We start from the raw sequence: 22,981 nt of genomic DNA, 5'->3' as shown, positions 1-22,981 counted from the left end.
TCATCTAATATTCTAATTTCAATTGTTTCACTGAAAAAAAAGAAGATTTTTGCTGCTTATTCAAATTGCTTAATTAAAATGAGCTTAAACGCAATTACTACACATTTTGTCCAAACTTAATTTGGTTGCTCTGCTTAAATATATGTCAAATTTAAGTTTGTGTTGGATTACATGAATGATTTGTGTTGCATTAACTGAAACTTGGCGGTGCTTGTTAGTTCCCAGCATGCTTTACATATGTTGAAATATAAATATAAATGTTGAAATTAAGTCTTATTTTATGTGTTTTTGAGAAAATGAGAAAAGGGGATGTCTTGATAGTGCGTAGTTGTGTTTAATGTTCAATTACACTGAAATTATTTGAACCATTTAAATTACAGTGGGTTACCATTGTGAAGAAGAGTGGAGCATTTGGTTAGGATGAAGACTGATTCAAAAAAAAACTCACAGCAAATGTCTTAGCTGGTGAAACATGTAAATCTTCTCATTTAAGTTGCTAAAAAGTGCTACTGGTAGTAAATAGTTGGCTATAGTCTAAAAATGTATTAATGTGACACTTAAATAAACTACATTGCATTGGATGAATAGGAATTAGAATACCTGAATTATATCAATTGGCCTAAAACATTGCAAACTAGTTGGGCTGACACTATTAAATTAATATGTGCTGAACCATAGTAAATTAACTTTAAGTTGACCTAACGCACGTACAATAAATTGGAATGAAATAAAGCAAGTAAATCATGTGGAAATCCTTTAAATTTTTTTTAATGTTCATTCAAAGAGTTATTTTTTGAGTGTTGATAGTGATTGTAAATAGTTGGCCATAGTCTAAAAGTTGATTGTGACACTAAAATAAACTATATTGCATTGATATACGAATTAGAATACCTGTCTAAAACATGATTAAATTAAGATGTGCTGAACCATATATGTTGAATCAACTTTAATAAATTAAGTTGACCCAACACAAGTATATTAAATTGGAATAACAGTATTGCATAATGCTGAAATAAAGCAAGTAAATCACGTGGAAATCCTTTAAGTTTTCAAGTTCATCTTCTTTAATTTTTTAAGTTCATTGAAATGGATAAAATTGAGTTAATAGAATGAAGGAGATTGATTTAATTATCAGAAAGTCAAAATATCATGTTATCTGAGCCACATTAATTATTTAAGTTGATTTGACAAAAGACAATTTTTGCTTTTTATCATACAATATTTGATGTGAATTGTTGACAAGCTTTTGCAGGCCCGGAGAACGGGTCTCGAGTCCTGCTCTGCTTATGATCTCTCTGTCTGGTCTTTCTTTCCCCCCATGTATCTATGTCAGAAAATACTTCACTCTGTGACCCATAACCTTTCTGTCCTAATGGGGTCACAGTAAGGCACATGAGTCATTCACACACACAGCCAGTGTATGAGTGTTCTCATTGGCCGGTCATTCTGTATTGCGACCTACACACAAACAACGGTAGAGTGTCTCCCTTCACGTTTTTTTTCTATGCACATGAACCGACACCATCACACAAGAAATGTCACCGGCCACCTGCCGTTTAAAATGGCTGTAATGTTATGAATGGAAGCCACTACTGAGCATGAGCAGAGGAGAAGCACAACATTGCTGTTTATTGCACCCATGTACAATAGATGCCCCCACATTCAGATTATTCCATTTGGCTTAATATTTTTTAATAGAAAAGAGAATATCTTTAATATAATAACTCTGTGAAAGTTTCAGGTCTTTAGTTTAAAAAAAGAGGGGAGGAACTAAGGTGGGATTAATGAAAAGGCAATTTTGGCCTCAGCAAATGATCTTTTTTGAAATTAATACTTAATATTTTATTATTTCCATATATATTTCATGCGCTCTTTGCATTTTTGCAAATATAATGTATCCGTCCACATTCATTTCGCCACACTGCCTTGATGAGTACTTCAAATGTGAATTAAAGCACTCCATTTTTAGGGAGAAAATGAGTAATAATTCAGAAATATTAATAATACATAATCATAATGCTGTTCAGGAGAATTGAAAGTTTAAAAACAGCAGGAAAGAACAGAGGCAGTCGAAGAAAGAGCCGAGACAGGTGGAGACGTGGAGGCAGAGAGGGTCCTGGCTGGAGTTGTGTCACGTTAAGTGTTTTGCCGGGTCCGTCTGAGTGTGATGTTAGACCGGTTGAGGTTTGGAGCAGGTAATTGTGTGTAGTTGGTTAGTCATTTATAGCGTGCCAGACGACTTCTCCTCAGAGAAAGCTAATTGAGAATGAGCGCTAACAGGTCTCCCCCACCCCGTCAGCTCGGGCAGTTGTACTTAACCCATTTAAAAGTCCCTGCCAACACAGGCACCCTTATTAATATTAATTATCCTTCGTGTTAATTTTAGCCAATGGATATCTTAGTGGGCTTGTAAAATGCCCAAGATGACAGCACTGAGGGATTCACGAATATCCTCCCTCTATTCTAGTCTTTTTATCCCTCTTTCCTGCACCTTGGAAAAAGTTTCTTTCTTTCTTTCTTGGCTGTCTTTCACTTAAATTACCTCTGTAAGGGAAATGAGTTCTTTTTTAAGCATGGCTTTTAAAACTGATGTATAAAAATTTGGATGATTATGAGTGTATTAGAATGATTGAGTTGTAATGGTACCTGTTCTACTCTAAGTCTTAATGGTTGTGCTGAAATGGCTGTGACTATTTCCTCCGCACCCTTACTCGCACACAATGGCTTTCTGAACTTCACCAGAACGAGCCATTTAGATAGTTTGGGGGAAAGGCAAGAACTGAAGCGGCTTTCTATATAAACTACTTTTTTTTTTTTTTACTTTGACGTGCCTTGTTATGTGAGGTGTGCTGGTTGTTGGTCTGACGTCTGATATCTGGGTTTTGAAGGATGGGGATTGTGGTTATGTCCGAGCTTGAAAGAAATATGAATCATTGGTTTAGTTTGTGGTTTGGGTTTTCTAGGACTGCTGTTTTTGGCCTATAGAGGCGTGTTCGCTACACCGTAAAAAAATATATTGTTGGTTTAACTTAAAAAATGAAGTAACCTGGTTGCCTTAATTTTAAGTTCATTGAAATGGAAAAAATTGAGTTAATCCAATTAAGGAGATGGATTTAATCATCAGAAACTCAAAATATTATGTTATCGGAACTACATAAATTATTTAAGTTGATTTGACAAAAGAAAAAATGTTGTGATTACAGATCATGAAAATATATTTTTTACAGTGTACACTGTAAAAAAATATTGTTGGTTTAACTTAAAAAAATTAAGTAACCTGGTTGCCTTAATTTTAAGTTAATTGAAATGGAAAAATTGAGTTAATACAGTGAAGGAGATTGATTTAACCATCAGAAACTCAAAATATTATGTTATCTGAACCACATAAATTATTTAAGTTGATTTGACAAAAGAAAAAATGTTGTGATTACAGATCATGAAAATATATTTTCTGTAAAAAAAAAATTGGTTTAACTTAAAAAAATAAGTAACCTGGTTGCCTTAATTTTAAGTTAATTGAAATGGAAAAATTGAGTTAATACAGTGAAGGAGATTGATTTAACCATCAGAAACTCAAAATATTATGTTATCTGAACCACATAAATTATTTAAGTTGATTTGACAAAAGAAAAAATGTTGTGATTACAGATCATGAAAATATATTTTCTGTAAAAAAAAAATTGGTTTAACTTAAAAAAATAAGTAACCTGGTTGCCTTAATTTTAAGTTAATTGAAATGGAAAAATTGAGTTAATACAGTGAAGGAGATTGATTTAACCATCAGAAACTCAAAATATTATGTTATCTGAACCACATAAATTATTTAAGTTGATTTGACAAAAGAAAAAATGTTGTGATTACAGATCATGAAAATATATTTTCTGTAAAAAAAAAATTGGTTTAACTTAAAAAAATAAGTAACCTGGTTGCCTTAATTTTAAGTTAATTGAAATGGAAAAATTGAGTTAATACAGTGAAGGAGATTGATTTAACCATCAGAAACTCAAAATATTATGTTATGATTTGACGAAAGAAAAAATGTTGTGATTACAAATCATGAACGTATTTTTTGTAAGAGTAGCTAAAAACCAGTGGTTCTTGACTAGTTAATCGAACCAATTAAATAATGCATTGAAAACTGATATTGATATGTTTTATGCTGGGGGACTTATTACATGTTACGTAATCAGATGACCTTTTTCAAGTAACTAGTAATGCATTACTTTTAAATTTACAACAAAGCATTTGAGTTACTTTTTCAAAGAAGTAACGCAAGTTACATTTTCATTTATTGACTGGCAGCTCTCCTGTCTCCGATGTTGTTAATGTTCAATCAACATTAGTCTAGAAATCACAGCATTTTCTCATCTCACTTGCACAAAAACACAGCCAGTATTGCTAATAATGAGTAAAAGTGAAATGCAAACTCAGAATATTACACAAACCTGCAATAATAAAAAAGTGTAATAACATAAATATACTTTATGTATTTAATCTCACTTTATTAACCACTGTCTTTGCTGCTGACCTTTGCTTATCAAATTCAGCTATACTATTAAGCAAAAATGAAACAAAGCAAGCCCAACCTAGGTGAGAAAAAGTAAGGCAAAAGGAAAATAACACAATACTTTATATAAAAGTAACTAATTAGCACAATTAGTTATTCTTTCGGGACTGCCATTGATATTTTAAATAGGAAATAGGGGGAGAGGTGGGGGTTAAACTTAAATTGTGTGGTTGTCTTTTGTATTTGTATTGTTTCTTTGAGCCCTTGTCCCTCTGCAGGGATAGACAATAAAGCTTTTGAATTGAACTGAACTTTTAAAAGTAACTTTCCCTAACACTGCTGCATGTAATTTCCAAATGTACACAACTTATTTGTTTATATTTTGGCGTGATGTTCGGTCACAACTTAATGCCTGAAGTAAAATTGGTTTAAAACCAAACATAATCACTGTAAACTGTTGCCTAATGTCCTAGTATGAAGGCTCAACCACTCTCTGTCTGTATTTTACACACACAATTTCCTACACTCTAAAAATGCTGGGTTGTTTTAACCCAACTTTGGGTCAAATATGGACAAACTTAAACGTTTGGTTAATCATGTAATTAAAGTAAAAAAAAAAAACCCAAAGTTGGGTTAAAACAACAGTGTAGTTTTTTACTTTTACCATTACGAGTAGCCTTGCAATTTTTGTAATTAGTAAACAGCTGCCCTATTTTGTATCAGTTATATATCACTTATAACTGCTTATATGTGATATATCAAAGTTCGAACATATATCTGTATAGCAGTTCTATATAATAACCTACTTTTTGTGCTATTCTTCAGTTTCAAGAGTTGAATCAGACATTTTTGATTTGGAAGAGTGGAAATGTGCACCTTATTTCCTGGAAAATAAGTCAAAAGTGCCTTATTGAAAGAAGGCAAAACCACATATAAGTCACATCTGTATACATAAAATGCAATGAAACATTTACAAACAGTATACACTTCTATTTTAGATCTCCTCACTCCACAACAAATCTTTTAAACTGGTCCGTATTCAGAACAGAATTAGTATATTCTATATAAAACAAACATTATTGTGGCATTCATTATAAACAACAGTTATTATAAACCACAAGCACATATGGTACTTTTGGTGTGCCTTCAGGATTAGGTTTGGGAAATGCTGTATTGAATGATTTTTTTTTTTATTATTATTTAAAAAATTCAAACTGAAGTAGAACTGATATTTTATGTAATATGTTTTCAATCATTTGAAAAGAAGACCCATTTATGTTTACTTATTTTTTTTTATTTTTTGCTTGATTTATTTGATAGTTTGGGATCTGAGGCTATCTTGCGTGAAAGTGTGGACCCATTGGATAGCATTATTCTCAATTTTAGATATAGGCAGTACCACACTCGCACACACACACAATGAATTGAAGTCATTTTGAAGAAAAATGAGAGGCAGGGTGATTTTGGACAGCTTGGAGAAGCTGCCAGTGATGTCATTAAGAGACACCGGCCTGATAAGGCATGCGGACTGGCTGAATAAATAAATAAATTAAATTAATATCTTATATATTCTTTTCACCTCCCTCTAGGCCTCGCTCACCAAATCATGACCACTGGCTATATCTCAAACCCCCCACAATAAAATCCTCGCACCCTTGACCCTACCCCCCCCCTTTTCCATCTATCCATGTGTGCGGATGGGGGGGGGGGGGGACTGAATGCGGCTTGGCAATAAATAATAAATTTGACTAATACACATTCAGCCTTAGTGCACCCCTCCGAAGCGCGTCCCACAGAGACGAGCGGTCCGAATCCGAACGAGAGTGAGGCATTCCCTCTGCAAAAAACATGTGGCAGCTCGATAATAACTAGAATCAGACAAACACACAAAAAAAGCAAGAGACTGGAAAGCATTTATAACTCATCCATCTGGATCGTCCAAGTCGAAATTGTCACTTAGAAAGAAAAGAAATCTGCAAGTGTGTGTTCTCGCAACCGGCTCCGCCAAAGGTACGCGTGCGGTTGCGTGAACGCCCGAGCCGGCGTCTACCTCTCCAGCCAGCCAGCGACTAGGAGAGCGTACTAGTGTTTGTGTATGTGTGTGTGTGCGGGAGGGAGAGAGAGAAAGAGAGAGAGAGAGAGAGAGACACGGAGAGAGGGAGAGAGTGGGGGTATTATGCACTCTAGATGTTGGCTCTTGCTTTAAGCAGCCTGCCTGCAAGCCCAGGTACAGCACGCCGGCTCTCTAAATAAGCAGCACATTCAGGAACCCCATCAGGACAGTAGGCAGGGCTGCAGCCTGGGTGTGAAATCACACTAATGCGCCCGCTCTAGTCAGGTTGAGCAGGATCACTCACTCTCTCTCTCACTCACACACTACCGTTCCTCTACTACTGTAGCCCCAGCACCAGCAGCCAGAAGACAAGTGTGGATTGGACGTCAAGGAGGGCAAGAAAGAAAGGAAGGAGGCAAAAAAAAAGAGAGACAGAAAGGTCAGTACACTGCTTTCTGCTCTTTGGAGTGCTGTTCCACACTCTCTCTCTCTCTGTGCGTGTGTGTGTGTGTGTGTGATGGAGCTGGGACTGTTGGCTGAAAGTATTGATTGTAAGAGAGTTTGTGGGGAGTGCACGCTTGTTTGATCCTGCCAGGTGCGAGCGTTGGCTTGTTGGGGGGCTTTGGATTCAGGAGCAGGCCAACTGCCATTATAAGTGTCTGCTGCCATGTCGCAGGTTTTATGTGTGCGAAAGACAAACATGTCTCGCGTTTGTAGCGTTATAGATCCGTTTGAGTCAGAAACGGGGTGTTGTGTCTCTGTTGGTGTGTGTCGGGGTCTATATTTAGGCACTGGGGGGGTCTGGTCAGATACAAAGATTTGGGAGGGGGGGGCGTTGAGGAAAATGTATGAAGTCACCATCTGAGTCATAGTGATGACGGACAGCCGTGCCGTACGCAGGACTTACGTACACAGCGTTGACATATTACACGCGGGGGTCACTGCACTCATGACCCGAACGCACACTTTCACCCATGCTCAACGTCAACTACAATGTTACACTCTAAACAATGCAAATTTGGGTAAAATATGGACAAACCCAAATGTTGGGTTAAATGTTCAGCTTTCACTTTTTTTGTAAATTACATTTTTAGCCCAACATTTGGGTTTGTCCATATTTCACCCAAATTTGGGTTGAAGAGTGTACAGTATGAATGGTTTTGTAAACAGTTTGATTGGACTATTTTTTTTTACACGTATCCTATTATTTAAAATGCTGGGTTGTTTTAACCCAATTTTGGGTGAAATATGGATAAACCCAGGCTTTGGGTTACATTTTTAAATTACATTTTTAACCCAATGGCTGGGTTTGTCCATATTTTACCCAAAATTGGGTTAAAACAACCCAGCATTTTTTTAGAGTGTAGTAATTGTACACTCTAAAAATGCTGAGTTGTTTTAACCCAACTTTGGGTCAAATATGGACAAACCCAAACGTTGGGTAACATACGTTAAACCCAATTGCTGGGTTTGCCCATATTTGACCCAAAGTTGGGTTAAAACAACCCAGCATTTTTTAGAGTGTAGTAATGGGCAAACTTTGGGTAACACAAATTAAACCCAATTGCTGGGTTTGTCCATATTTGACCCAAAGTTGGGTTAAAACAACCCAGCATTTTTAGAGTGTAACTTGTACACACACCAGGCTTTTTTTTTTTTCTTTCCCCCTTGAACATAGATTTCACTCAGCCTTTTTAATGTTTTCGTAAATATTATTTATTAGTTATTGTAACTTGTACATTCAAACGGCTGATTTTTTGACTGGACAAGACAAAGTTCAAAATTAATGTATCACGCTGATAGGCCTGTTCTCATAGTTCGTGTCAACATTCAGATGCCTCACACCCCACGTGCAATGGAAAAGGCGAGATTTACCAAATTGTCGGCAACACTAAAGACATCAACACACACATTTCAGCCATCTATCATGGCTGTCGCTGCATTTCTGTGGCGACAGTGATTTATTTCAGCGCGGGATTTCATTTGAGCTGTGATGGAGAAATAAGCAGCACTGAATCCTCACACACACATACTGTATGAACACACAACACGACGAGATACACCCTTGCGCGACTTCCCATTCACCTCACATTAAACGCTACTAAGAGCAAATGTGTAAAAGTTAGTATGTTTTTAAACCTCAGTTGATCTGCAGAAGCATTATGAAGTTGGGTTTTATTTATTCTAAATGTTAACACCAGCTTTATTGTGGAATTGTGAACATATGTGAGATGTAAAAAGGAAATAATTCTGCTTCCAAACCACATGGTGTGCTGTGCTGCATCCGCTCTCCTCTAGACTGAAAACTCTGCATGGAGATACTCAAAGGACAAGTGCTTACACACACACACACACACACACTATGAAACAGTGGCTGAGTAGAGCATGATTTGGATTTCACAGCATGTGTTTTTGTGTGTAGCTTGAGTTGCTGCCGGCGAGCTCTGATTTTCCTCCAGTCGAGTGTGTGCAAGTGTGTGTGCGTCCTCGTCTGGCTGTTTTAAGATGATAAATTCTTACTTCAGGTCTCTAGCTCTACAGGCAGATTCAGAATGAACACACACTCGCACACATACGTAGGCTAGCACTTTAAATCTAAGATCCCAAAGCTGTGCTCAAACGCATCTCTATACGTATAAATACAGTCGTCATTGCTGGCTGTGTGTTCGTACGCTTCAGCTTTTGATTTTGATCAAAGATCGTGTGTACGCGTGTCATTTTCAATGCTATTTTAGGGCCTGGATTTGTTTTGTGTTTACGTATGTGCCCATTTCTTGCCGTGTGTGCTGACAGAGTGTATTACTGCATGATTGAAGTGCATGTGTGTATGTTCGGTGGTCCAGGTCTCTATATTGGTTGGAGTGTGTGGCTGTATCAGTACCTGGGGCCTGCTTGTGTCAGGGGAGAGGGAGAAAGTAAGAGATGAGGGTTGTATCACAACACTGTATGACTACATAGTATTTTGTTGTGTAATATACGTGCAATGTAGACTGTACTTTTTTTTTTCCATGTGATTCGATTCACTTTAAAAAATACTGGGTTGTTTCAACTCAAATTTGGGTAAAATATGGATAAACCCAATTGTTGGGTTAAAATGTAATTAAAAAAATGACAGCTTAAAGTGAAAGTTGAAGTTTGACATTTTACATTTGGGTTGGTCCATATTTGACCCACATTTGGGTTGAAACAACCCAGTATTGTTTAACATACATTTATATTATACTATACCATGTATTTCTAATTATAATGTGCATTTAGGGCTTTTGTAATTATCACACCCCAAAATATTGCGTATTTGTACAGAATTTGAGCAAGTATCCTTAGTATTTGGAAACATTACTTGCATTGTAGTGTTATCTAGAAAATACTTGATAATTTAAATTTGACAAACTGTAATATTTCGATTAAATAGCATAGTATTGTAGTGTTCCCAGGACACGGCCTTGATTTAGCCAGTTAGCATACATGTATGCTATAGTAAATATAGAGGTTTTTCGGCTCCGCTCTGATAATAACATGACCAAAATGCGGCTCTGCACCTCAAATCCAGGATTAATGACAGCTTTTGGGGCTTAACAGAGACAGTCATTCATATGGACGAGACCAGCGTGGCCGGTCTTATCGTCCGGGAGAGGCCCGAGATGCTCCACGCATGTGCTGTGGCTTCATATGCTCACCCTATTGAACTGTGAACTGAAGATCGACCTGCTAATGTAAAATGTGTTCAGTGTAAGCATTACATTTACATGGTTTATATTAGTTACTGTCACTCTGTGTGTGTCGTTTCAGTCTGTGGTTGTGACGATGACGATGATACTGGCTTTTTACAATCTTTATGGCAATTCAGTATACATTAACAACACAAATTGGTTGATTTGTATATGTATATGTACATGTACGTGTATACACACAAATTCTGGGTTGTTTATCCCAATTTTGGGTAAAATATGAACAAACCCAAACTTTAGGTTAATAATGTGATTTAAAATGTTAACCCAATTACTGGGTTTGTCAATATTTGATCCAAATTTGGGTTGAAATAACCCAGCATTTTTTAGAGTGTACATAAATTCTGGGTTGTTTTAACCAATTTTTGGGTAAAATATGAACAAACCCAAACTTTAGGTTAAAAATGTCATTTAAAATGTTAACCCAATTACTGGGTTTGTTAATATTTGATCCAAATTTGGGTTGAAATAACCCAGCATTTTTTAGAGTGTACATATAATATTCAAATTATTAACCATATTATTTAACACCGATTATAAGGGTAACAGGTTTTGTTCATTTCAACATTTATTCAAATTAGGGCTGTCAAACGATTAATCGCATCCAATATAATAATAATATATGTGGGTGCACTGTGTATAATTATTTTGTATATAAATACACACACATGCATGCATATTTAAGAAAAAATTAATTTATATATAAAATATTTATGTTTATATATAATATAAATTATATATTGTGTGTGTGTTTATATATATATAATAATTATACACAGTGCACCCACATATATTATGTAAACACAAACTTTTATTTTGGATGCGATTAATCGCGATTAATCGTTTGACAGCCCTAATTCAAATCAAATGCATTATTTGGTATTATTTGAGAAGTTATGTCTAAATTAATATGATTCTTGATTCTAATATTAATTTGCTGTATATTGTAACATGTTAATGTATATTAATATAAACTAATTAATATTAACATATTTGATTGAAGATGTATAATCAATTTATAATTATCCTTCACGCTTTTGAATTTATTCTACAGAACAAATTCATTGGTTTAAGAAAGAAAAGCAAATTAAAACCCCATATATTACATTAAAAATGTTTTATTGCATTTGTTGGTATATTTGTGAGGATATCATTTTTTTTTTTTTTTTAAGAATAGGTTTGAATCGGAGCTATTGCCTGTGAAACATGTTCATTTCTCTTGTCTGTGGTCTGCTGCCCCGAGGACATGTGGATGTTCCGGATGGAGATGTGCTTATCTGAGCTAAAGGATTTCACAATATTTCAGTCAATCAGAATGAAATCGGTGCAATTGCCTACTAATGATCTACATTATTAAAAAGAACGTGTTGTGAATACAAGAATATTAAAATCCAGGCATTATTTCAGATGCCCAGCATGCTGCATTCACTATTGGCTGCATGAGATGATTGACACCTGTTCTCTGCCTATAAGACATCCCAGTCCAGAGCATCCAGGAGCCGTGCATTGGTTGCTTGTTTTTTTGATGTGCGTGTTTACATGCATCAGCACAGGCACAACAATCCAGAATCCTCTCCAACCCCTTTGTGACGTCTGCTAAAGTGGCCTCCTGAATTTAATTTACACACACACAAAAAAAAAAAAACACTTTAATCTATAATCCTAAGAATCCTGAACTGAAGAACCGGAGTTAGATACAGTAGGTGGAAGAAAAAAGAGCACATTCATGTTCCGCCTGCTGTTTGTTTTGTGTTAGGACATCATTACGAAAGAGACACAGAACGCCCAAGGCAGATACAAAAAAAAAAAAAGTTGGCGTGCGTCTGAAATTAATTTAATTACACAAGTTTGCTTGATTTGCGCGTCTTCTCCTGACATCCTTGTTGTTGTTGTTGTTTCGTGCTGTTCCACGTTAGTCGAATGTGTAAAATCCCTCAGAGAGTCTGAGGAGCGATCGCACCGTCTGGGGCAAATACAGATGGTCATCTCGCATCTCATTCCATCCGATTACTGCAATCATGTGGATAATCCTCATCAAACTCTCGTGTCTGGGCTTCTGTGATACACTCGTACTGTACGTGCAGCCAGATCAAACAAGAGCTTTGGCTTTCCAGCCATCCTGGTTTATTTTCTGTGTCACTGATATCCAAAGGGCTTATTAGTTTACCTTCTTTGTCCCCCCCCCCACCTTCGTCCGCCTCTTTTCCATTTTTGAGAAGCACCGAGAGGAAGAGAGAGGGCTGTCTTGCACCTCGCAAAAAGCGTTCGGATCATTTGTAGGCCTGAATCACACATTCTAACTGAAACACACATCCAGTTAAAATATGATAATTCAATCCCGCTCTGTTTTTATTAAATCACGCTCTCGGAATGCTGCGCTCTGCCTGATAGCGCTGTTATTGTTTGTGTAAAACACATTTCTCTCTCTCTTTTGGGCTGGGGGTAGATGTTAGTGGCCAGTATGGGGAGGTAGTACGTCAGAGAAGACTAAAATGAGATTTCTCAGCGTGTCGTGTGTGTGTGTGTGTGTGCGCATGAGACGTGATGTGTGAGACTAATGGCTGTCGGTTTGGTGCCTTGGTGTTTTCATTCTGCCTTCCTGTCCTGTAATCGGGGGGAAAAAGACAAGAGAGGGGGGAAAACAGAAATAATGTGAAAAGAAAGAAAGAAATGGAAAGAAAGACCGAACGCAGGAGGGGTGGAGAGTGTGTTTATTCCTCCATCCCCCCCTTCCCGTCATCCGCCTCTTCTTTCTACCTATGGAATATAATCCACTATCTCCTGACCTTCAAATCATGCCGCGCTGCAGTCATTCCAATTCACTGGCCACTATGAGCGTGAAATGTCCTCTAGCCCATTTCCCTCTCTCAGCATGGCCTCACTTCCTCTTTCACTCTCTCCGCCCCACATCATGATCACGCTCCAGGAAAGCCTGAACACACTGAACATGTCACCATTTTAAAGTGCCTTTTGTCTTTTTCCCTCCATAAATCAATTTAGTATCTATCTATCTATCTATCTATCTATCTATCTATCTATCTATCTATCTATCTATCTATCTATCTATCTATCTATCTATCTATCTATCTATCTATCTATCTATCTATCTATCTATCTATCTATCTATCTATCTATCTGTCTATCTGTCTATCTATATCTATCTTAAATGAGTCTAATTTGGCTAATTGTAATCCGAATATAACAATAGTATGATAATTAAATGTGGAATAAAGCAAACTGAAAAATGTCATTTAAGCTGTTTGTCTTACACTTCTGATATTTTAAAACGGCTAAACTTTATTAAAATAGTGACCATATTGTTTAGAATTATATTGTATCTGCCTATCGTGTCTACTGGAAAAAAGGTACGAAAGCTGTCACTGGGGATGTACCTTTTCAAAAGATACACTTTTGTACCCAAAGGCTGCATATTGGTACCTTAGTGGTACATATTAGCACCTAAAATGTACAAATTAGGACCTAAAATGGACATATTAGCTCCTGAAATGTACATATTAACACTTAAAGTGTACATATTAGCACCTAAAATTCACATATTAACACCTAAAATGTACTTATTAGCACCTAAAATGTACATATTAGCACCTAAAATGCACATATTAACACCTAAAATGTACATATTAGCACCCAAAATGTACATATTAACACCTAAATGTACTTATTAGCTCCTGAAATGTACATATTAACTCTTAAAGTGTACATTAGCACCTAAAATGCACATATTAACACCTAAAATGTACTTATTAGCACCTAAAATGCACATATTAACACCTAAGATGTACTTATTTGCACCTAAAATGTACTTATTAGCACCTAAAATGTACTTATTAGCACCTAAAATGTACTTATTAGGACCTAAAATGTACATATTAACACTTACAATATACTTATTAGCACCTAAATGTACATATTAACACCTAAAATGTACATATTAACTCTTAAAATGTACATATTAGCACCTTTAATGCACATATTAACACCTAAAATGTACTTATTTGCACCTAAAATGTACTTATTAGCACCTAAAATGTACTTATTAGCACCTAAAATGTACATATTAACACTTACAATATACTTATTAGCACCTAAAATGTACATATTAACACCTAAAATGTACATATTAACTATTAAAATGTACATATTAGCACCTAAAATGTACATATTAACACCTAAAATGTACTTATTAGCACCTAAATGTACATAGCACCTAAAATGTACATATTAGCACCTAAATGTACATAGCACCTAAAATGTACATATTAGCACCTAAAATGGACAAAAGTTTACCTTTTGAAAAGGTACAGCCCCAGTGACAGCTTTTGTACCTTTTTTTCTGAGAGTATATATATATACTCTCTCTCTCTCTCTCTATATATATATATATATATATATATATATATATATATATATATATATAACTGTCTCTGTGTGTGTGTGTGTGCATGATTTTCCATCTCGCTGGGGACTGAATGCACACAGACTCATGGGGACTTGTATCACCTTGGGAACCTAAATTGGGGTCCCCGTGAGGAAACAAGCTTATAAATCATACAGAATGAGTTTTTTTCAAAAATGTAAAAATGCAGAAAGATTTCTGTGATGGATAGGGTTAGTATAAGGGGACAGAATATACAGTTTGTACAGTATAACGAGTTAACAAGACGTGTGTGCGTTGAGGAAAACCACTTATAAATCAAATTAAATTGTTTTTAGAAAATGTAAAATGAGTTTTCTGTATGGGGTTAGTGTTAGGCCATAGAAAATATAGTTTACCTGATATTATCCTCACTAATATAGTGAAACAAACATGTGTGTGTGTGTGTGTGTATTCTGTGTTTTTTTGTATGTGATATCATTTAAATATGTAAGATTATAATATAAAATGCACTTGTTTCACATGATCTGATCAGTGTGTGATCAGATCATGTGACCAAACATGGTCGGTGTGTTTGGTTTGTTCATGAGCTCTTGAATCTTGAAGGAGTTTCTCAGCACTGTGGGTCGAGAGGGGTTCTGAAGCTCTGACATTTCAGAGAGAGAGAGAGAGAGAGAGAGAGAGAGAGAGAGAGAGAGAGAGAGAGAAATTCATTTTACAAAAAATGTACCATATCTGTTCTAAAGTAAGAAAAGGAAACTTTGCTGGAAACAGCTTTCAGGAATTAGAGCTAAATTTGTGATACATCTGCAATCTTTAGAAGGACAACACCGGTGGAAGTGTTTCTTTCACACTAAACTGAAGGCGAGATTGCGACATGGTGGGCAATGTTCATGGAGTGTGTGTGAGAAGGACGTGATTTTATGCAGTGGGTTTGAGGTGGCTGAAGAGCAGAACCATTATTGCACTCATCCTCAGAGCTGAGTTTATTCCTTTAACACTGCTTTTCTCTCTTTCTCACCATTCACTTGCTCTTAAGTAAGTGTGAAATAAGCATTTGCTCTGTGTGTCCCTTCCGGATTTTTCGTGAACGTTCCATTTTAAGATGCACTGCATCATCTTTGTCCACTCACCAATTATTATTTTTTTATGGGATCCAGGAGAACCATTTTGACATTGTTAAACCTAACAAACTTTCCTTTTTTTTTTAAGGAAATCAAAAGACGACTTTCTCGTTTTCTATTACTCGTGTTTAAGTTTCTCCATCCTTGCCCTCAGAGCTGTCAAAAAGACATTTTTGATTGTTTTTATTTTAAAAATAAATAGTTGTAATATTGGCAAATTTAGTAATATTAATGCTTACGCTAAAGATAAAGGTTTGTGTTGATGTTGAGAAGGCCAAGACACATTTATTTATTAAGAAACAACTCAATTTAGTAACGAAACATTCATATTGTAACTCATCATGTTTTTACCCAATATTAGAGCCTGTGATTGAATCAATCAGTTGATCTGGACTCCATTGATAGGCATTGATGTGAGTAATCAGTGTTTATGATGAGCTGTGAAGTCTGGCAGCATCAATTAAATTGTGTGACGGGAGGATCTCGAACATGTAGCTAATATATAAAACTGTAGCTTTACAACTACTTGTACCTTTAAAGTAATTACTCATTTAAAGTAGTTCAACTTAAAGCTACACTTTTGGAAAAACACCCAGACAGCACAAGTCTACATCTGGAAGACGTATTTTTAAGAGTGTTTGCTCCTCTGCAATACGTCTATAGGACGTTTCCTGTCAGATGTCAAATAGACGTATAGAAGATGTCAGTTTAACATGCAATCTAAATAAAGACATCTTCTAAACGTCTATTTGACATCTGACAGGAAACATCCTATAGACGTATTGCAGATGCGCAAACACTTAAACACAATTAAAGGGGTCATGAACTGGCGTTTACATTTTTTTTCATATTGTTATCTGCGGTCAACTTATGACGTTCGCTTGGTTTTTAAATAAAAAAACCATCAAAATGAATAAGTAATAGGCTATTTTCCAGAGGTGGGGGACTCGAGTCACATGACTTGACTCGAGTCTGACTCGAGTCACAATTTTCAGGACTTGTGACTTGCTTGATTAAAGTACAAAAATGACTTGACTTGACTTTGACTTGAGAACAAGTTACTTGAGACTTGACTTGACTTGAAGTGGAAGACTCGACAATGACTTGAACATATAATAAACAAACAGCAATACAGTTAATTAAAATATATATATATATATTGTGACATCAGCATCACTATATCGGCATCTGTGCCTTTAACGCTGCTCAATTCAAACCGCGCCAAACGGAAGTTCCGGGACTGGGAGTCTCACGCATATTGATAGCGTCTCCCTGATGCCCGCAAATGAGTTAAAATCTCCCGGAATCTAGAGCGAGATACTGCGCGTATAACATACATAGCGTGCGGCGTGTGCACGGCAGAGATATGGGAAGCCAAACAAACCAAAAGTGGGACGAGACAGCGGGGCTTTACAGAGCTCGTGCCGCGCAGACATGTCATCTGCACGGTTCAATGATCCGAGCCGCGCAGCCGATTCGTCAGCGCAGCGCGGACGTGTTTCCTAGCGACACTCAATAGTCAGTAAAGAAACCCCTCCTTCCTTACAAAGAATTGTTCTCTACTGAAGTTTAGGAGTTAATTATGGAGAATTCCATAATTAAAACAATCATTTGTTAATATTTATGTAAATTTAATATATAATATACATAATATTATTTAATATGTAATATTAAATATAAAATATGTTAATATAACATATTACCATTTTTATTTTATATTTATTTTAAACATATTTTAAATATGTTAATATAATATATTAACATATTTTATATTTATTAACATTTTTATATCCCCCCTCCCTAACATTACATTCATTGAGATATACCTCCCTGAAATGAATTCTTGTAGGCTGGGATGTCTGTATATGCAGCATAGATATACACGGCTGTGCAGCTGCAAATGCGTTTTACATATAGGTTTCAGTAAATCGAGGAAAAGAAGTTTCCGAAGACATTTGTTGGCTATGATAAGAAAAACTACTAAAAAATGCATTTTATATTCTCATACATTTCATACATTTTATATTTTACATTTATATAAGATATAAGATATTACATTTTAGATTTCATACATTTTAGACCGTTTCAATTAATTTGAATTAGACAGATTGGATTATACATCTTAGAATCGATACATCTATAGACACTGAACGTTTTGTGTAAACAACACAATTTTATTTTATTTTCAGATATTAATGTAGCACAGATATGCATATGATTAATATAGCAAATGTATATTAAATAAGATACATAATATATGTATAAAAGTTCATCTTTTCTGTGCAAAAATAAATATGTATCGAAAAAATTTACCTCTATTTATTTTAGTAGTGTGACTTGACTTTACTTGAAACTTATCAGGACTTGACTTGACTTGCTTAGGGTGAACCCTTGACTTGACTTGACTTGCTTGATTTATCTGAACTGCGACTTGAGACTTGACTCGAGACTTGATGGTTAAGACTTGAGACTTGCTTGGACTTGACCATGTGTGACTTGTCCCCACCTCTGCTATTTTCTACCCCAGTTTTGAGCCCAGCTCAGAAACGCTCGGTTTTTATGGGCGCCTCGCATTGAAGACTTGGAAGTAAACACCCACTCCTGTGAGTGGATAACAGTTTGCATATTATATCGAGTTTCACTCTCGACCCGGTTTGTCGTCACGAGGATGTTATTTAGCTATGCGTGTAATGCTCGAATCAGTGGGCGGGGCTAAACCGGCCATGTTGAAGTAGGCGTTGATCTTCTTCTGCGGGGGTGGTGTTTTATCCTCTTTGACGTCATAGTTCCCCACTTTGAAAAACGAGTCGTTTGCAGAGGCTGGTGTCAATAAAAGCTTTTATTGGACTAACAAGGACGTTTTCAGTTCTGAAACTTACAGGATATTCCAACACTATCTCACGACCAATTCGTACGAATTCGACGCATGATTAAAAAGTGTCTATTTCGTACTAATTCGTACGGCCTCACTCGTACTAGTTCGTACGATTTGTCTAAACCCACGTGATGGTTAGGTTTAGGGGCGGGGTAAGGGGTAGGTCATTCGTACGAATAGGTGGTTTGCAGTCACGTCATTGTATTGACGCGCGGAACGCAGATGGAGGGCAAGGAGTGAAGAGCGCAATGGACGAGATGGAGGAAAATCTGTACTGTACTACTTTAGATGCTATTACAAGAGAAATATATAAACAGAAAATCGAAACATATGTTGGACGCGATCCTTACGTTATGATGAGGACCGATTTTCAACTGAATTGAGAGATTTGCCTGCCATCGAGGCTGTAGATATCAGCAACTAACTCGTCTTACAGACATACTTAGACTTTACAAAGTTCGGAAACTGCTACGTTACACAAACAGCCACATAAGTGTATTTAAACACCTGAATAATGTAATCATAAGCCACATAAATATTAACTCACAGTTGACGAAGTGATCACTGCGCACACACACACAGGCATTTTCCCATTCGGCTCCTCCCGACCGCAGACGTAGGTTTATAAGGCATTTTCCCGCTGTTTTTCTGTCAATTTCTTGTACTTTCCTCCCTTATGAACAACAACTTTTGTCACACGATAAAAACTCCTCGTGGTTTGATCGATTTGAGCAACCATAAACGACGCAAAACATAGGCATTTTGAGTGTGTTAAAGTGCTTCCTAAATATAGAAATCACTTCCTGCCCTCCATTTGCGGTTCGCGCCATGGCAACGCAGTTGCGTGACGTCACGTAAAAACAAGCTATTCATACGAATTGGTCAATTCGTGAAAATATGTACGATTTAGCAAAATCGTATTAATTCGTACGAGCGAGGTCGTATGAATTGTTACGAATCAGCCACTTTTTAATCATTCGTCGAATTCGTACGACTTGGTCGTGAGATCGGGTTGGATATTCTTCTAATATGATGACCTCTTAGATGTCAAAAGCTCAAGGGAAATTAGATTTCTCAGTTCATCACCCCTTTAATATACAACTAAAATGTTTTGCGAATCAAATTAGTGACAAAAAGGGCCGTATATTTGTTGAAAACATGCAAATTGCACGGAACGGGTTAATACAAGCAACAAGGTGTCAAATTTAGGTTTGCACATATTGACGCTACCTGTGTCCGTGATCCTCAGACGTTCTCATATGACTTTCCCCACCTTTAATTGTGTGAACAGAAGCAGATTTAAGCTAATTGAAACTAATTAGGTAATGCGATGCTTTGTTTATGTGTGATTGTCTCTGGCTATTCATTCTCTCAGGCCCTGCTGTCCATTGAACATGAGCCGCGCTCCCACACGCTATTGCGCAGAGATTGTGCCGCTCATTAATCACATGACCTTCAAGGGCGAGCTTAATGACCTTGCGGGAGCATATCAGGTAGAGATGGCTGATGCTGGGGAATTAAATTGTTTCTGATCACGTGGTTCTTCATGGAGTCTGTAGCAAACGGACTGGTTCTGTCTTCTAGTGCAAATTTCTAATTTCACCTGCATGACATACTGTACCATGCGGTTATATTGTTTTAGTTTAAGATGGAAGAACCTGGAAAAAGGTCAGTATGACAGAGCAGCATTTGTATAAAACATCATTGAGCTAGACATCCTATACTGAAGACCCATTATCCTCTCCCATATGAAAGAAATGAAATCTTTTTAAGATCTCAATTGCACCGAAATTACATTTCTCACATCCTCTGCTCGTCAGATATCTCTTTTTGAGGTAAAACACCTTTGGTGATTTCACGTTTCTCAATAATCTCAATGTGCTCACATTTGCAGAGTCTGTGAGATTTCCATAAGAGCTAATTCTTTAAAAAACAGATGATATCCACATTCACTTTATTGCTTTGTACTCTTACTGCATGTCAGCGATTGTTTCATTTGTTTACATCTTTATTTCTCACAATTTAGGAACTTTAGAAGAAACGTCTGAGGAAAAAGTTGATGCTTAAATAAAACGCTACGTACAAATCCCCTGAGCTATGAAAAAGCACCCTCTGAGCAATGAAGTCGTCCTTCTGCTAAACAACCGTCGAACTGGTTGTTTTTTCAGAAGATATTTGAAATCTCTAAAACATTTCACTTGAGCAGATTTAAACGCTTTCCTTGAATGGCACATGTGAGTTTCTTTCGCTTTGAATCAAGTGTCTTTGCGCCTCTTCTGCTTTCTCATAACCTTATAATTATTAAAGGTGATTATAATCCAGATCCCACTGATGTGCAAACTTCATATAAAACTGTGTCGGCAGCACTTTCGCTTCCAGCAGCTATCTTAGCATTAAAAACATGGTCTTTCTTCACGGTGACATTAAAATGGAGGGATTTTGTTTATCCGTGCCTTTGTTTATTTAACATTTCGCACAGCGGGGGGAGTTTTCAGATAGCTTGTTTTCAAGACAGTCCCTGCAGACAGCGAGCAAACACTCCACAGTTTCATCAAACAGAACAATGCTCAACTTTCCCCCCTCAGCGCCGTGCAGCCAAATACGCCAAAGCAGTGCACCACGGCTCTGGATGATTGAAAATTATTGTCAAAATTTTTTAGTGTCTGTAGCAATATGCATGTGGAATTTGTTTTACTGTCTCTCTCCTTTCCCTTCTTTTTCTGGATCAGAAACATAGACGTGTACCCCTTCAAGGAGACACGCGGATAGAGGAAGAACTCTCACAGCAACCGCTCTTAAAAGTAAAGGCTCTTTATTGGCATTAATGGTTAAACCTTTCGTTGCTCAAGGGTTCTGGGAATATTGAAATGATCTTCACTCAATTTTGAAAACCAAAATTGGTTCTTCTATGGCATCATTGCGGAAAAATAAACTTTGTGGAACCTTTAGTTTTAAGAGTGCACTGACTATAGAGGGCCGAACTTACGACGTCACTCTGTAGGCCAAAACGCGGAAGTGAGTTAGCATTTTAGCACTTCCAGTTGAATGGGTTTTTGCTAAATCGCCTGAAATGAGGTCTGTGGTGAACAAAGCCTCTAAATATTTTCACGTTTTGATCTATGACATGGAACACACAGTTATAACCTGCTTGTGGTTTTTTAAACTTTATTGTGTCTGCTTGTGTTTTTAAAAAAAAACTTTGCTTCGAAACGTAGACATTTTGGATTAAAGGATTAGTTCACTTTTGAAAAAAACTTTTGCTGATAATTTACTCACCCCCATGTCATCCAAGATGTCCATGTCTTTCTTTTCCTCAGTCCATTAAGGTTTTTGATGAAAACATTCCAGGATTTCTCTCCATATAATGGACTTACATGGGAACCAGACGGTCCAAGGTCTAAAAGACAGTTAATAACAGTTTCAGATGCAGCTTCAAATGTCTTTAAACGACGCCAGACGATGAATAAGGGTCTTATCATGCGAAACGATCAGTTATTTCAAAACTTATTCCAAAAATGTAACTTGTCTAAGGACAAATGCTAGCCTTGCTCTATTCTGTGAGGCGCGTTTGTAACGTCACGTAATACGTAATTACGTTCAAAAGGTCACGGGCGACGTAGCCGTAAGTACAGAGTCAGTGTTTACAAGTTGAACGCATAGGTTGAACGTGCAAACTAACTCAAACGCCGTTTACAAAAAAAGGAATTAAAAGGAAAAACAACGATGTCGGACGATTTTGATTATGTACTTCCGGCTACGTCGCCCGTGACCTTTTGAACGTAATTACGTATTACGTGACGTTACAAACGCGCCTCACAGAATAGAGCAAGGCTAGCATTTCTGTGTTTCTCAGGTAGCATTCTGTGTAGCATTTCTGTGTTTCTCTGTGTTTCTCAGGTTTCTGGGCTGTCGCTGAGAAACACAGAGTTTGAGCTCCCTCCAAAGATTCTCTATTGGGTTTAGGTCTGGAGACTGGCTTGGCCACGCCAGAACCTTGATATGCTTCTTACAAAGACACTCCTTGGTTATCCTGGCTGTGTGCTTCGGGTCATTGTCATGTTGGAAGACCCAGCCTCGACCCATCTTCAATGCTCTAACTGAGGGAAGGAGGTTGTTCCCCAAAATCTCGCAATACATGGCCCCGGTCATCCTCTTCTTAAAACAGTGCAGTCACCCTCTCCCAAAGCATGATGCTACCAACTCCATGATTCACAGTAGGGATGGTGTTCTTGGGATTGTACTCATCATTCTTCTTCCTCCAAACACACTTAGTGGAATTATGATCTGACAACATGACT

General features: G+C 36.9%; 1 protein-coding gene across 1 annotated transcript in view; it reads left to right on the top strand.

Moving 5' to 3' along the window:
• Positions 1-6,901: 6,901 nt before the first annotated feature.
• The window catches only part of zfhx3b (zinc finger homeobox 3b), a 280,084-nt gene continuing 264,004 nt past the window's right edge, over positions 6,902-22,981 (top strand). The window contains exon 1 of the mRNA XM_089119634.1: positions 6,902-6,999. The gene's annotated coding sequence lies outside the window, so the exon portion shown is untranslated. The remainder of the gene's footprint in view (positions 7,000-22,981) is intronic.

Source organism: Pimephales promelas, chromosome 1, assembly GCF_988280905.1.
Source record: "Pimephales promelas chromosome 1, fPimPro1.hap1.1, whole genome shotgun sequence".
Classification (NCBI taxonomy): domain Eukaryota; kingdom Metazoa; phylum Chordata; class Actinopteri; order Cypriniformes; family Leuciscidae; genus Pimephales; species Pimephales promelas.
The sequence above is the reverse complement of the archived record's forward strand: the minus strand, read 5'-3'. Positions and strand labels throughout refer to the sequence as shown.